This window comes from Hoplias malabaricus, chromosome 4 (genome assembly GCF_029633855.1).
Source record: "Hoplias malabaricus isolate fHopMal1 chromosome 4, fHopMal1.hap1, whole genome shotgun sequence".
NCBI lineage: Eukaryota > Metazoa > Chordata > Actinopteri > Characiformes > Erythrinidae > Hoplias > Hoplias malabaricus.
The window spans coordinates 72,326,902-72,340,527 of record NC_089803.1 but is presented as its reverse complement, the minus strand read 5'-3'; the positions used below and the strand labels follow the sequence as shown (position 1 = coordinate 72,340,527).

The 13,626-nt window shown below is 48.1% G+C and overlaps 1 protein-coding gene across 4 annotated transcripts in view; it reads left to right on the top strand.

The window, feature by feature from the left end:
- The first annotated feature begins 4,692 nt into the window (after nt 1-4,692).
- The window catches only part of osbpl8 (oxysterol binding protein-like 8), a 51,153-nt gene continuing 42,219 nt past the window's right edge, over nt 4,693-13,626 (top strand). For 2 of the 4 annotated variants that reach the window (XM_066668908.1, XM_066668903.1), the window contains exon 1: nt 5,223-5,562. The gene's annotated coding sequence lies outside the window, so the exon portion shown is untranslated. Of the gene's footprint in view, nt 4,843-5,221; nt 5,563-13,626 lie in introns of those variants that run through there. The other 2 variants (XM_066668904.1, XM_066668907.1) reach the window with 2 other exon arrangements.

Sequence of the window (13,626 nt, the reverse complement as noted above, 5' to 3'; positions counted from 1 at the left end):
CAACTTTTCTTTTTAGAGAAGGAGTGAAATACGTGTGCGTTTCTCTGAGAGCTGTGATGGAGAAAGACGTAAAACTGAGGCTGAAATGTGTTTCTCGTTTGCAGTTTTCAGAATGATCCATTTTCCCTTAAACAGTCCTCAGTTTAGGGGGTGGGCGATACGGTCCTAAAATAATATCACGATGTTTCAGAGTAGTTTGGTGATAACGATAATTTTGGCGATACGATGAAACTTCGTAATATTAATGTTTTTATTTGTTAAAATGTTTTATTTTACTTTACATTCAGATGAAGTTCTAAAACAATCTGTAAACATCTGCTTTATTTGTAAACAACAGTAACGCACTGATTCTGATTTTGAATAAAATACAGTATATTGTTATTTATTATTTGAAATGATACAGTTATATTTACAGTCATTATTACGAAGTACAACTCTCTGGAAGATGTTTCCGCCCCAGTTTCCACTTCATTTTGAAAGATTAGGTGTAGACCGATGGTTAAAGCACCAATCCGTTCAAAACCAAATCCACAACACGGTACAGTGTGCAACAAGTGAAGGGTCCTGAGTGGGTTCTGAAGGCCGGGTTCTCCTGGACCTGCTCCGCTTCCGTCTCTAACTGCTCACAGGCTTCAGACGAACTGCCAAAGACACCTTTTACACCTTTTACACCTGACTGCAGACGACTGCTCACCTGCCCAGAGACGACTAGAACTCTAGAGCTTTGTGAGCTGGAATAAGTCTGTGATATTAATAAATAATTAATAATAATTCAGTGGCTGCAGCTGTAGTGCAGCGTGTAACACTGGGGTCATGACCCCAAACACAGGTCAGTAGTCCTCCATGTGTTTTTAGTTTAAATCACTCAGTCGCTGATCTGAGCTTTAATGCTCTAACAGTGTGTAGTTTCAGGAAACTTACCTGTCGCTGCACATCTCACCGGAACATTCACGTAGAAAACCCAGTGTGACCACGGCTGGAAACTGCAGCTACTGTGTTATTATTAATAACTCCATCTGACACAGACACTTCGTTTACGGGTGAATCAACTCTAATGTGAGCAGATGTTTGAGGCGCAGTGGCGGGGAGTGTGTATCGCAGACGACTGAAGGAACCCTACGTCTTTCTCACTGTTACAGCGTGGTGCAGCTCCCTCAGCGTCTGACACCTCCAAAAGTGTCCTGAAGCAGCAAAGACCATGAATCAGACTGAATATCTGCACAATTTTACACTGTCCATACGTGGTGCCTGCTACACACACACACACACTTATATACACATATCGGTCCTAACATTAAAATGACCTCCTCGTTTCTACACTCACTGACCATACTAGTCCTCTGTTACTCTGCATACTTTATTACCCCCCTCTCCCCCTGTTCCTCAGCGCTCAGGACCCCCACAGAGCAGGTGTGATGTGGTGGTGGATCATTCTCAGCGCTGCAGTGACACTGACGTGGTGGTGGTGTGTTAGTGTGTGTTGTGCTGGTGTAGAGTGGATCAGACACAGCAGTGCTGCTGGAGTTTTTAAACCCTGTGTCCACTCTCTGTCCACTCTGTGAGACACTCCTCCCTCGTTGGTCCACCTTGTAGATGTAGAGTCAGAGACAGTAGCTCATCTGTCGCTGCACAGTGTGTGTCGCTCGTCCTCTAGTCCTTCATCAGTGACACAGGACGCTGTCGGCTGGATGTTTTTGGTCGGTGGACTGTTCTCAGTCCAGACACTGAGGGGTTTAAAAACTCCAGCAGCACTGCTGTGTCTGATCCACTCTACACCAGCACAACACACACTAACACACCACCACCACGTCAGTGTCACTGCAGCGCTGAGAATGATCCACCACCACATCACACCTGCTCTGTGGGGGTCCTGAGCGCTGAGGAACAGGGGGAGAGAGGGTTAATAAAGTATGCAGAGCAACATGTGGACTACAGTGTGTGATTGCAGAACCACAAAGTGCTCCTGTGTGGTAAGGGGAGCTCACAGAATGAACAATGAGAACAGAAATGGAGGGGGTTTTAATGTTATGGCTGATGCAATAGACACTTTCTGCTGGCTCTTGATTTGTAAAGAATCAGTGTAATGCCTTTCTGTGAAAAATCTATTAAATAATTGTTTCAGTAAAATGTTGCTGTCATTCATTTATTTCTCAGCTGTGATTTTATTGGCTTTGAGCTGTACACAGTGAAGTGGGAAATGAGTGGGCTAATACAAGTGGATCAGACACAGCAGTGCTGCTGGAGTTGTTTTAAACTCCATCCAGAAAACAGCATGCTGTACCCACCGATGAAGGACTAGAGCAAGTTCAAGAAGTTTATTGTCATTTCAGCAGTACACAGTGTTTACAGTACACAGTGAAACCAAACAGCGTTCCTCCAGGACCAAGGTGCTACATAAAACAATACACAACATTAAAGTGCAACTAGTGCAGAGCTAGTGCAACATGAAACAGTGCACACACATTAAAGTGCAAAAGACACTGCAATTTAAAGTGTATTTGTGCTGTAAACGGTAACTGGATGTAACCATGACGTAAACAGGATATGTGTAAACAGTACACTCGTTTCAGTCCAACAGACCAGTGTTTGTGTGAAGAAGTGTGTGTGTGCTTCTTCAGTCCAGTCTCAGTCTCTAGGTGTTCAGGAGTCTGATAGCATGTGGGAAGAAGCTGTTACGGAGTCTGGATGTGAGGGCTCGAATGCTTCGATACCTTTTTCCAGACGGCAGTAGGTTGAAGAGTGTGTGTGAAGGGTGTGTGTGATCTCCCACAATGCTGAGTGCTTTGCGGGTGCAGCGAGTGGTGTAGATGTCTGTAATGGAGGGAAGAGACACACCGATAATCTTCTCAGCTGTCCTCACGATCCGCTGGAGGGACTTGCGATCTGCCCCAGTGCAGTTTCCAAACCAGACAGTGATGCAGCTGGTCATGATGCTCTCGATGACTCCTCTGTAGAAAGTGGTGAGAACTGGAGGGGGGAGATGAACCTTCTTCAACCTTCGCAGGAAGTAGAGGCGTTGCTGGGCTTTCTCTCTGATGTTACTGGTGTTAGTGGACCAGGTGAGATCATCCGCTAGGTGAACACCAAGGAATTTGGTATTCCTGACAATCTCCACAGCAGAGTTGTCGATGTTCAGCGGCGAGTGCTCACCCCTTGTTTTTCTGAAGTCTACAACCATCTCTTTGGTTTTGTCCACGTTCAGAGACAGGTTGTTGACTTCACACCAGTCAGTTAGCCGCTGCACCTCCTCTCTGTATGCTGACTCGTCGTTCTCACTGATGGGACCCACCACAGTCGTGTCATCAGCGAACTTGATGATATGATTTGAGCTGTGCATCGCTGCACAGTCATGGGTCAGCAGTGGACTGAGCACGCGGCCCTGGGGGGCTCCAGTGTTCAGTGTGATGGTGCTGGAGGTGTGGTTCTTAAACTCTTCAAGTTAAGAAGGTCGGAGGCCTACCCGGATTCAGTTAGTGCAAGGCGGGAACACACCCTGGAGGGGGGCGCCAGTCCTTCACAGGGCGACACACACTCACACATTCACTCACACCTACAGACACTTTTGAGTCTCCAATCCACCTACCACGTGAGTTTTTGGAGCATGGGAGGAAACCGGAGCACACGGAGGAAACCCACACAGACACAGGGAGAACACACCACACTCCTCACAGACAGTCACCCGGAGGAAACCCACGCAGACACAGAGAGAACACACCAAACTCCTCACAGACAGTCACCCGGAGGAAACCCACGCAGACACAGGAAGAACACACCACACTCCTCACAGGTTACGTAGTGTAATCCCAGAGCAGCAAAGCTCTAGTCTCCCTATTACAAATAAACCTTCTCATGTTTAGGATCTGCTCCACAAGGGGCTGCTATTTCTCACATTCTCAGTCATTCATCATCTGCTCCACAAGGGGGTGCTTTGCATTCAAGACACTGCCCTTGTTATTTAAGCAAATGAGAACAGGAAAACAGGCCGATACGGTCTCTAATGAACAAAACATCCAAACTACAGGAGTTTTTAAACCCCTCAGTGTCACTGCAGAACCGAGAGCAGTCCACCGACCACAAACATGGACTAGAGGACACAGATGAGCTACTGTCTCTGACTCTACATCTACAAGGTGGACCAACGAGGGAGGAGTGTCTCACAGAGTGGACAGAGAGTGGACACAGGGTTTAAAAACTCCAGCAGCACTGCTGTGTCTGATCCACTCTACACCAGCACAACACACACTAACACACCACCACCACGTCAGTGTCACTGCAGCGCTGAGAATGATCCACCACCACATCACACCTGCTCTGTGGGGGTCCTGAGCGCTGAGGAACAGGGGGAAAGTGGGGTAATTAAGTATGCAGAGCAACATGTGGACTACATTCTGTAAGTGTAGAACTACAAAATGTCCGGAGTGCACATTAAAGCTGAGAGAATGGACAGTGAGCGTAAATATTAAAGCGTGAGACTGTCCTGCTGCAGATTCAGTGTGTCTTCGCCCTTGTGTTCTCTCGTCCAATGAGAGCAGCTCTTTTGCTGGAATCAGCCAATGACAAATAGGGGGCGTTACTAATGTTGGCGTTTAAGGCGGAACGGTAAATTCAAATCAGAACCAAAGCGCCAGAATGCTAATGAATTACCATTTAAGGTGGACTTTGCAAATATAAATGAGAAATGAGTCACTATTTAAGGTGGAAAGGATATTAGCATGACGAGAGGCGATATAGTTCACTAACTTCCGCTCCTGTGCCTCAACATTTCAGAGTTTTCATTTAAGGTGGAGCGGAAAGGCTGAATACTGACCCCTCATTTAAGGTGGAATGGAAACGTTTGATTAAGTAAGTATAGGAATTAGTCTGCCCCACTTAAGGGGGACTGGTGCCAGAACCCTTCTCTGTTAAGGTGGAATGGAAAATGTCGAATAAGAATATGAACCTAATCTAAGAAACCCAGCAACTGCTGCAACATTTAAGGTGGAACATAGGATTCAAACAAGGCCCGACCTACTTCACTGTACTATTTAAGGTAGACTTGCGTCAGAGTGTAACACATTCACAATTTAAGGTGGACTTTTGCCACGATGTTGAGTATTTAAGGTGGAATGTGTAGTTTGAATAACGAGCTGGTGAATAGGAAGTCAAGTGGAGGCTCGTAGATAAAAGCCCATGGGCGTTTACGTTCGTTTAAGACTTTTATTTTGAAACCGTCGCAGGGCCATCTTGTAGAGTAGGTGCGGAGTCGCCTGTGTTTTCATGCCGATGAGGGGAGACTCGCCTTCCTTTATAGCGTGTTTATAAGCGATTATTACACTTTATCAGCGGTCATTGGGCGTTATTACTGTCGGCGAGAGGCGCCTGGCGGGCGCGGGGTCGTCTTTGTGGGGGTCTGAGCCGCGGAGGAGTTTTAAAGGAGAACATTTTCTGGATGTTGTTCAGTTTTTGGAGTTGAGGGTGAAACATCTGCACGTTGTCGGAACATCTGGACTTTTCTACTTTACCTTCATCATCATCTGAGGAGTGTGGATCCTCCCCGAGCAGGAAACAAGAAACCAAAACCAGGTTTGTATTAAAGACATCACACTCCGGCTTTACATCTTACAAACATTTAAAGGGGGACTCCACTGCTTTTTCCGAAATATATCCGCGATGAAGTGTGGAAAATGTGAACGGGGATTGAGAGGGTTTTGGTTGGAGACGCTCTGCTTTAGAGAAACTTAAAGAGTCAGAATGGTTGACCGCGGAGGGCAATGGAACCAGACGTCCTGCTCTACGCTCCGTGCAGAAAGTGAGGACAGTAAACGGTGAAGGACACTCTGCTGATGTCTGACCACAGGCTGCAGAAGTGGTGACCTGTGGTGTGTTTTTAAACCGTTTCCTGGTGAGAGGTAAACAAGATGTAACAGTCTTACAATTAAATTATTTTCAAACATGAAAATCTCTCTCTCTCTCTCTCTCCCTCTCTGTCTCTCTCTCCCTCTCTGTCTCTCTCTCTCTCTCTCTCTCCCTCTCTCTCTGTCTCTCTCTCTCTCTCTCTCTCTCTCTCTCTCTCTCTCTCTCTGTCTCTCTCTCTCTCTCTCTCTCTCTCTCTCTCTCTGTCTCTCTCTCTCTCTCTCTCCCTCTCTCTCTGTCTCTCTCTCTCCCTCTCTCTCTCTCTCTCTCTCTCTCTCCCTCTGTCTCTCTCTCTTTGTGATTTGTGTTCTACACTCAGCTGAAACAATTGCTCCTCACCCAACATCAATAATCTCCCTCTGTGCCTCTGTGTACATATTGTGATCATAGGTAATCACACCCTTCACCAGAATGTGTGTGCGTGCGTGTGTGTGTGTGTGTGTGTGTGTGTGTGTGTGTGGAGGTCAGGTTTCACTCTCACTGACCACAGAGAACAGAAACTCAAGCCTTAAGTCAGTACACAGCACACCACTTAATCACACACTTAATAAAATAATGATGATAATAATCGCCCTGTGAAGGACTGGCGCCCCCTCCAGGATGTGTTCCTGCCTTGCGCCCAATGATTCCAGGTAGACTCTGGACCCACAGCGACACTGAACTGGATAAGGGTTACAGACAATGAATGAATGATAATAATCCTTATTATAAACTAATTTAATAATAAAATAGCTAAAACACTTCTAATTATAATAGTCTTTTATTGATAAAGGATATTCTTTACAAAGAAAACAGTTGAAATACAGCACACAACGTCAGACACTGGACAGAGAACCGACAGTGCGTCTCAGATTCTTCTGAACTAAAGCTGCAGCTGTGTAAGGTCTCAGTCAGGTCTGTTGTCTGATTGGTCGGTGTGTGTTGATCAGTAAGCTGTTGTCTGATTGGTCGGTGTGTGATCAGTGAGCTGTTGTCTGATTGGTCGGTGTGTGATCAGTGAGCTGTTGTCTGATTGGTCGGTGTGCGTTGGTCAGTGAGCTGTTGTCTGATTGGTCGGTGTGGTCAGTGAGCTGTTGTCTGATTGGTCGGTGTGTGGTCAGTGAGCTGTTGTCTGATTGGTCGGTGTGTGATCAGTGAGCTGTTGTCTGATTGGTCGGTGTGTGATCAGTGAGCTGTTGTCTGATTGGTCGGTGTGCGTTGGTCAGTGAGCTGTTGTCTGATTGGTCGGTGTGGTCAGTGAGCTGTTGTCTGATTGGTCGGTGTGGTCAGTGAGCTGTTGTCTGATTGGTCGGTGTGTGATCAGTGAGCTGTTGTCTGATTGGTCGGTGTGTGATCAGTGAGCTGTTGTCTGATTGGTCGGTGTGTGATCAGTGAGCTGTTGTCTGATTGGTCGGTGTGGTCAGTGAGCTGTTGTCTGATTGGTCGGTGTGGTCAGTGAGCTGTTGTCTGATTGGTCGGTGTGTGGTCAGTGAGCTTTTGTCTGATTGGTCGGTGTGTGATCAGTGAGCTGTTGTCTGATTGGTCGGTGTGTGATCAGTGAGCTGTTGTCTGATTGGTTGGTGTGCGTTGGTCAGTGAGCTGTTGTCTGATTGGTCGGTGTGGTCAGTGAGCTGTTGTCTGATTGGTCGGTGTGTGGTCAGTGAGCTGTTGTCTGATTGGTCGGTGTGTGATCAGTGAACTGTTGTCTGATTGGTCGGTGTGTGGTCAGTGAGCTGTTGTCTGATTGGTCGGTGTGCGTTGGTCAGTGAGCTGTTGTCTGATTGGTCGGTGTGTGTTGGTCAGTGAGCTGTTGTCTGATTGGTCGGTGTGTGGTCAGTGAGCTGTTGTCTGATTGGTCGGTGTGTGGTCAGTGAGCTGTTGTCTGATTGGTCGGTGTGTGGTCAGTGAGCTGTTGTCTGATTGGTCGGTGTGTGTTGGTCAGTGAGCTGTTGTCTGATTGGTCGGTGTGTGGTCAGTGAGCTGTTGTCTGATTGGTCGGTGTGTGATCAGTGAGCTGTTGTCTGATTGGTCGGTGTGCGTTGGTCAGTGAGCTGTTGTCTGATTGGTCGGTGTGGTCAGTGAGCTGTTGTCTGATTGGTCGGTGTGTGGTCAGTGAGCTGTTGTCTGATTGGTCGGTGTGTGATCAGTGAGCTGTTGTCTGATTGGTCGGTGTGTGATCAGTGAGCTGTTGTCTGATTGGTCGGTGTGCGTTGGTCAGTGAGCTGTTGTCTGATTGGTCGGTGTGGTCAGTGAGCTGTTGTCTGATTGGTCGGTGTGTGGTCAGTGAGCTGTTGTCTGATTGGTCGGTGTGTGATCAGTGAACTGTTGTCTGATTGGTCGGTGTGTGGTCAGTGAGCTGTTGTCTGATTGGTCGGTGTGCGTTGGTCAGTGAGCTGTTGTCTGATTGGTCGGTGTGTGTTGGTCAGTGAGCTGTTGTCTGATTGGTCGGTGTGTGGTCAGTGAGCTGTTGTCTGATTGGTCGGTGTGTGGTCAGTGAGCTGTTGTCTGATTGGTCGGTGTGTGGTCAGTGAGCTGTTGTCTGATTGGTCGGTGTGTGGTCAGTGAGCTGTTGTCTGATTGGTCGGTGTGTGATCAGTGAGCTGTTGTCTGATTGGTCGGTGTGCGTTGGTCAGTGAGCTGTTGTCTGATTGGTCGGTGTGGTCAGTGAGCTGTTGTCTGATTGGTCGGTGTGTGGTCAGTGAGCTGTTGTCTGATTGGTCGGTGTGTGATCAGTGAGCTGTTGTCTGATTGGTCGGTGTGTGATCAGTGAGCTGTTGTCTGATTGGTCGGTGTGCGTTGGTCAGTGAGCTGTTGTCTGATTGGACGGTGTGTGGTCAGTGAGCTGTTGTCTGATTGGTCGGTGTGTGTTGGTCAGTGAGCTGTTGTCTGATTGGTCGGTGTGTGATCAGTGAACTGTTGTCTGACTGGTCGGTGTGTGGTCAGTGAGCTGTTGTCTGATTGGTCGGTGTGCGTTGGTCAGTGAGCTGTTGTCTGATTGGTCGGTGTGTGTTGGTCAGTGAGCTGTTGTCTGATTGGTCGGTGTGTGTTGGTCAGTGAGCTGTTGTCTGATTGGTCGGTGTGTGATCAGTGAACTGTTGTCTGATTGGTCGGTGTGTGTTGGTCAGTGAGCTGTTGTCTGATTGGTCGGTGTGTGTTGGTCAGTGAGCTGTTGTCTGATTGGTCGGTGTGTGTTGGTCAGTGAGCTGTTGTCTGATTGGTCGGTGTGTGGTCAGTGAGCTGTTGTCTGATTGGTCGGTGTATGGTCAGTGAGCTGTTGTCTGATTGGTCGGTGTGTGGTCAGTGAGCTGTTGTCTGATTGGTCGGTGTATGGTCAGTGAGCTGTTGTCTGATTGGTCGGTGTGTGGTCAGTGAGCTGTTGTCTGACTGGTCGGTGTGCCTTGGTCAGTGACCTGTTGTCTGATTGGTCGGTGTGCGTTGGTCAGTGACCTGTTGTCTGATTGGTCGGTGTGCGTTGGTCAGTGACCTGTTGTCTGATTGGTCGGTGTACGTTGGTCAGTGAGCTGTTGTCTGATTGGTCGGTGTGTGTTGGTCAGTGAGCTGTTGTCTGATTGGTCGGTGTGTGGTCAGTGAGCTGTTGTCTGATTGGTCGGTGTGTGATCAGTGAACTGTTGTCTGATTGGTCGGTGTGTGGTCAGTGAGCTGTTGTCTGATTGGTCGGTGTGCGTTGGTCAGTGAGCTGTTGTCTGATTGGTCGGTGTGTGTTGGTCAGTGAGCTGTTGTCTGATTGGTCGGTGTGTGGTCAGTGAGCTGTTGTCTGATTGGTCGGTGTGTGGTCAGTGAGCTGTTGTCTGATTGGTCGGTGTGTGGTCAGTGAGCTGTTGTCTGATTGGTCGGTGTGTGTTGGTCAGTGAGCTGTTGTCTGATTGGTCGGTGTGTGGTCAGTGAGCTGTTGTCTGATTGGTCGGTGTGTGATCAGTGAGCTGTTGTCTGATTGGTCGGTGTGCGTTGGTCAGTGAGCTGTTGTCTGATTGGTCGGTGTGGTCAGTGAGCTGTTGTCTGATTGGTCGGTGTGTGGTCAGTGAGCTGTTGTCTGATTGGTCGGTGTGTGATCAGTGAGCTGTTGTCTGATTGGTCGGTGTGTGATCAGTGAGCTGTTGTCTGATTGGTCAGTGTGCGTTGGTCAGTGAGCTGTTGTCTGATTGGTCGGTGTGGTCAGTGAGCTGTTGTCTGATTGGTCGGTGTGTGGTCAGTGAACTGTTGTCTGATTGGTCGGTGTGTGGTCAGTGAGCTGTTGTCTGATTGGTCGGTGTGCGTTGGTCAGTGAGCTGTTGTCTGATTGGTCGGTGTGTGTTGGTCAGTGAGCTGTTGTCTGATTGGTCGGTGTGTGATCAGTGAGCTGTTGTCTGATTGGTCGGTGTGCGTTGGTCAGTGAGCTGTTGTCTGATTGGACGGTGTGTGGTCAGTGAGCTGTTGTCTGATTGGTCGGTGTGTGTTGGTCAGTGAGCTGTTGTCTGATTGGTCGGTGTGTGATCAGTGAACTGTTGTCTGACTGGTCGGTGTGTGGTCAGTGAGCTGTTGTCTGATTGGTCGGTGTGCGTTGGTCAGTGAGCTGTTGTCTGATTGGTCGGTGTGTGTTGGTCAGTGAGCTGTTGTCTGATTGGTCGGTGTGTGTTGGTCAGTGAGCTGTTGTCTGATTGGTCGGTGTGTGTTGGTCAGTGAGCTGTTGTCTGATTGGTCGGTGTGTGATTAGTGAACTGTTGTCTGATTGGTCGGTGTGTGTTGGTCAGTGAGCTGTTGTCTGATTGGTCGGTGTGTGTTGGTCAGTGAGCTGTTGTCTGATTGGTCGGTGTGTGTTGGTCAGTGAGCTGTTGTCTGATTGGTCGGTGTGTGGTCAGTGAGCTGTTGTCTGATTGGTCGGTGTATGGTCAGTGAGCTGTTGTCTGATTGGTCGGTGTGTGGTCAGTGAGCTGTTGTCTGATTGGTCGGTGTATGGTCAGTGAGCTGTTGTCTGATTGGTCGGTGTGTGGTCAGTGAGCTGTTGTCTGACTGGTCGGTGTGCGTTGGTCAGTGACCTGTTGTCTGATTGGTCGGTGTGCGTTGGTCAGTGACCTGTTGTCTGATTGGTCGGTGTGCGTTGGTCAGTGACCTGTTGTCTGATTGGTCGGTGTACGTTGGTCAGTGAGCTGTTGTCTGATTGGTCGGTGTGTGTTGGTCAGTGAGCTGTTGTCTGATTGGTCGGTGTGTGGTCAGTGAGCTGTTGTCTGATTGGTCGGTGTGTGGTCAGTGAGCTGTTGTCTGATTGGTCGGTGTGTGGTCAGTGAGCTGTTGTCTGATTGGTCGGTGTGCGTTGGTCAGTGAGCTGTTGTCTGATTGGTCGGTGTGCGTTGGTCAGTGAGCTGTTGTCTGATTGGTCGGTGTGCGCTGAATCATTATAAATTCTGATCTTGTTGTTTGTCCATCCATAATTGGTTCTTTGTGAAGCACTGAATGTTGAATGTGTGTGTGTGTGTGTGTGTGTGTGGCCTTTACAGTGGGTTGCAGTGGTTTTGTGACCTTTGGTTGGCATGGTGATGATCCTGTTATCTAGAGTGTTGTGTTCCTCACTGGGTCTGAATACTGAGTTTATAACGATGTGGAAAAGTATTTTATTAACATTAACGTTAGAGAATGAGGCTCTGTCCCGAGCCACACACTGTATAGACCTTTACACACTACACTACAGAGACACTGCTGAGGGTGGTGGTGTATTCAGTGTTCAGAGCAGCAGTATGTGGTTTGGGACACGGACAGAGACTAACGTTAACCTGCTGCATGTTTAGAGCTCTTTCTCACGCCCTGAACACAGCTGATATTAACATTCACTAACTCTCATATCCTCCTCTCTTTCCCTAACAGTTAAATACAAGCCTCTTTCAGAACTGTAATGATCCGTCTGTTCTCTGTGGTGCTCTCGTCACTGACCTCAGACCAGAGCTGGTCGACACTAACTTTATAAACCAGACTCTGACGGTGAAGCGGAGGTGGAGCTGGTGATTGGAGCAGGTTTATATTTGAACAGGGGCCTGAACGAAGGCTGAAAGAAGACCCTGTGTCTGACTCTCCTCCAGAACACGGTGATCTCTGAGGCTCATTTTCAAAAGAAAAGCTAGTGAATAAAAGCATGTTGTGGTTCCAGGAAAGCTCCATTTCTCTGGTCTCTATCTAAGGCTCTTTAGTCTGTTTAAGGGCTGTTAATGAACCCATTGTGAGCGGGTGCTTTTTCCTGAGAAAACTTAAGAGGAACAACAGAAAGTCATTAATAAAGAAACGCTCGTTTCTTCAGATTCCTTGTGCCCCACCTGCAGAACCCACACGCCCCACACTTTGAGAAACGCTGATGTAAAATCAGTTGTGTGCTTTAACAGGCTCCAGGTGAAAACAGCGTGGCGCCGGGAGCAGGTCAATGCAGCTCTCGGCGCTTGTAGCAGTAGGTGAAGGTCGAGCGGCACTGTGTTAAACCTTGTTTTAGGGCTGTAATGATGAAGAACGGCCATGTTTTATATTGTCTTCACACGTACAGAATTCTCTCTTAGTTTCTCTCTGCTTTTGCCTCTGGATGTAGTCCCTCTGGGTCTCAGAGTATTTCTCAAGCTTGTTTTTCTCGTTTTTGCTTTGTCCTTTTTATAATAAAATCCACATTGCTCAGGTCAGTCTCTAGCCTTTGCTTATGTCCAGTGAACAGCTGAAACTGGGCTTTCTTTACACAGACGTCTCGTAAAACTGGGGGATCGCGTTCTGGGTAAAAGCGGAGGAACACTGCCCCCTCACTGCAGGACGAGGTGTTTACTCCTCTGTGACTGTAACGCTAGTGTTCCTTTCTTCTCTTAAAACCTGCCCTTTTAGTTTAATGTATGGGGTGTGTGTGTGTGTGTGTGTGTGTGTGTGTGTGTGTGTGTGTGTGTGGAAGAAGAGTGTTTGGCTTAAACCAGGTCAACATTATTCAGCGTTCTCCACATTCAAATTTTATTCAAATACTGAGTCCTCCAGCGCTACAGGGTCAGGGTCAGCAGCCGAGGAGCAGTACGGTGGCCCAGAGAGTCAAACACAAAGATGATTACTGAGGATTTAAAGAGAACATATTTTGCTGAAACCCCTGGTTCTGTTTGTGTTCACATTGCTGTGTGGATCGCTGGGTGGTCTGGTGTTACACGGTCAGTTTTATGTTCTGCTGTTAGAACCTCTTCAGAACCTCCATGAGACACTGGTGAGTTTGGTGTTAAAGGAGCACAGGGTGAGCACGGTTAGTCCGGGTCAGTGAAGGCCTGCTGCCATCAGTCGGTCGGGCGTTTGTTTGTTTGTGTGCTGAGTTTTTCTCTCTGCCCCAGGACCCGAATGTTACTGAAGTACGTTGTGACTCTGTATCACCACAAAACGGAAGTTGATTTCCTGTTTCACAACGCAGCCCCTGCACCGTTTAAGGTGGAGCCAAGAATACACACAGGATGTGGAGAAATAAGAAGCTAGCGTCCGCAGCCCCAGGGTCAAACGACAGCAGCTCACAGTGTCTCAGTCGAGACGAGCGCGGGGAGTGCTCACGCCTCAAATGAAAATTCCACCCATTTTTCACATTTCTCCACATTTCTGTGTGAGACTGTGGAGCAGTGGGTGTGAGACTGTGGAGCGTCTAACACCAGAGGCACGTCAAGCAGCAGCAGTCGGACACCCACTGACCTCCAAACATTTACTACTTAATTAAAGACTTCATTCCTAACAGAGGGTCTGCAGTGTTCATGTGTGAATTATATAATGACTCAC